Source organism: Arachis hypogaea, chromosome 6 (genome assembly GCF_003086295.3).
Source record: "Arachis hypogaea cultivar Tifrunner chromosome 6, arahy.Tifrunner.gnm2.J5K5, whole genome shotgun sequence".
NCBI classification, from domain to species: domain Eukaryota; kingdom Viridiplantae; phylum Streptophyta; class Magnoliopsida; order Fabales; family Fabaceae; genus Arachis; species Arachis hypogaea.
Window position 1 is genome coordinate 60,078,790 of NC_092041.1, and position 2,691 is coordinate 60,081,480.

The 2,691-nt window shown below is 36.0% G+C and overlaps 1 non-coding gene across 1 annotated transcript; it reads right to left on the reverse strand.

Annotated features, from left to right (window-relative positions):
* Window positions 1-2,175: 2,175 nt before the first annotated feature.
* Window positions 2,176-2,283, reverse strand: LOC112700266 (small nucleolar RNA R71). Its single transcript, XR_003153177.1, has one exon. It is a non-coding gene; the product is annotated as a small nucleolar RNA R71 (small nucleolar RNA).
* Between the last annotated feature and the right edge of the window lie 408 nt (window positions 2,284-2,691).

Genomic DNA, 2,691 nt, shown 5'->3' on the forward strand with positions numbered 1-2,691 from the left:
GTTGCCGGAGATTGTTCGAGTATGGACAACTGACGGTTCATCTTGTTGCTTAGATTAGGCATTTTTTTTCAGACTTCTTAAGAATGAATTCTAGAGTTTCATGATGGTCTGTTGATGTCTGGCTGGCTGTGAAGCCATGTCTAACTTTATTGGACCGAGATTTCAACTTATCATCACAAGAGCATGTTGATTTCTATCAATCTTGCTGTTGGAGCAATGATCTGCTAAGGCTTGGCTGGCCATTGGCCATGTCTAGTGTTTTGGACCGAAGCTTCCTTTGAAAGCTTGGCTGGCTATGAAGCCATGTCTAATTCCTGGACCGGAGTCTTAGACTAAACATTGCATGATTCCTGGAATTCTAATTAAGAATTTTGATACCTTTATTTTCTTCTCCACTTAATTTTCAAAAAACACAAAAAAAATTTTACAAAATCATAAAATCCAAAAATTTCTTGTTTGAGTCTAGAGTCTCATTTTAAGTTTGGTGTCAATTGCATGTTCTTCTTGCATTCATTCATGTGTCTTAAGTGATCTTCAAGATGTTATTGATGATTTCATTGCTCTGATTTTTAAATTCTCTTGGCTTGAGTGTTTATGTGTCTCATATGCATTCTCATCTTGTTAGTGTCAGCAGTATTCAAACTGCTAAGTTTGGTGTCTTGCATGCATTGTTATTTGATTTCAGTTGCTTTTTAATTATTCTTAATTATTAAAAATCCAAAAATATTTTTAATTTGTGTCTTTTCAAGTCAATAATACAGAGGATTGAAGATTCAGAATATACAGCAGAGGAACTACACAGAAAAAGCTGGGCGTTCAAAATGCCCAGTGAAAAAGACAGACTGGCGTTTAAACGCCAGCCAGGGTGCCTGGCTGGGCGTTTAACGCCCAAAAGGGTAGAGTTTAGGGCGTTAAACGCCAGAATGTGCACCATTCTGGGCGTTTAACGCCAGGATGGCACAAGAGGGAAGATTTTGTTTTCAAATCAAATTTTTTTCAAGTTTTCAAAATCGTTTCAAAATCAAATCTTTTTCAAATCAAATCTTTTCAATCAAATCTTTTTTAAAATCAATTTCTTTCTATTTTCAAGAATACTTGCTATCAATTAATGATTTGATTCAACAATTCAAGTATGTTGCCTTTTCTGTTGAGAAAGGTTTAATGTTTGAATCATATCTTTTCTTGTTAGGCAAGTCATTAATTTTTAAAATCAAATCTCTTTTTTAAAATGTTTTTCAAATCATATCTTCTCAATCACATCTTTTTAAAATCAATCATGTCTTCTTAACCACATCTTTTTCAAAATAGTCTTCAATCAAATCTTTTTTATTTCTAATTTCAAAATCTTTTTCAAAAATCACTTTACTTCTTTCTCAATCATGGTTTTCGAAAATCAATTAAAGTTTTTCAAAATGTTTTCAAAATCTTTTACTTAATTTTCGAAAATTTCTTCCCCTCTTCTCACATCCTTCTATTTATGGACTAACACTATTCCTTAATGCACAATTCGAACTCCATCTTCTTTGATAAGTTCGAATTTTCTACTTCTGCCTTCTATTTTTCTGACACCTCAAGGAATCTCTATACTGTGACATAGAGGATTCCATATTTTCTTGTTCTCTTCTCTTTCATATGAGCAGGAGCAAAGACAAAAGCATTCTTGTTGAGGTTGATCCTGAACCTGAAAGGACCTTGAAGTGAAAGCTAAGAGAAGCTAAGGCACAATTCTCTGTAGAGGACCTAACAGAAATCTTCAAAGAAGAATAACATATGGCAGCCGAAAACAACAATAATGCCAACAATGCAAGGAAGGTGCTGGGTGACTTTACTGCACCTACTCCCGACTTCTATGGGAGAAGCATCTCTATCCCTGCCATTGGAGAAAACAACTTTGAGCTTAAGCCTCAATTAGTTTCTCTAATGCAACAGAATTGCAAATTCCATGGACTTCCATTGGAAGATCCTCATTAGTTTTTAGCTGAATTCTTGCAAATCTGTGACACTGTCAAGACTAATGGGGTTGACCCTGAGATCTACAGACTTATGCTATTCCCTTTTGCTGTAAGAGACAGAGCTAGAACATGGTTGGACTCACAACCTAAAGAAAGCCTGAACTCTTGGGAAAAGCCAGTCAATACCTTCTTGGCAAAGTTCTTTCCACCTCAAAAATTGAGTAAGCTTAGAGTGGAAGTCCAAACCTTCAGACAGAAGGAAGGAGAATCCCTCTATGAAGCTTGGGAAAGATACAAACAATTAATCAGAAAGTGTCCCTCTGATATGCTTTCTGAATGGAGCATCATAGGTATTTTCTATGATGGTCTGTCTGAACTGTCCAAGATGTCTTTGGATAGCTCTGCTGGAGGATCTCTTCATCTGAAGAAGACGCCTACAGAAGCTCAAGAACTAATTGAAATGGTTGCAAATAACCAATTCATGTACACTTCTGCAAGAAATCCTGTGAACAATGGGACAAATCAGAAGAAAGGAGTTCTTGAGATTGATACTCTGAATGCCATATTGGCTCAGAACAAAATATTGACTCATCAAGTCAATATGATTTCTCAAAGTCTGTCTGGAATGCAAAATGCACCAGGTAGTACTAAGGAAGCTTCATCTCAAGAAGAAGCTTATGATCCTGAGAACCCTTCAATGGAAGAGGTGAATTACATGGGAGAACCCTATGGAAACACC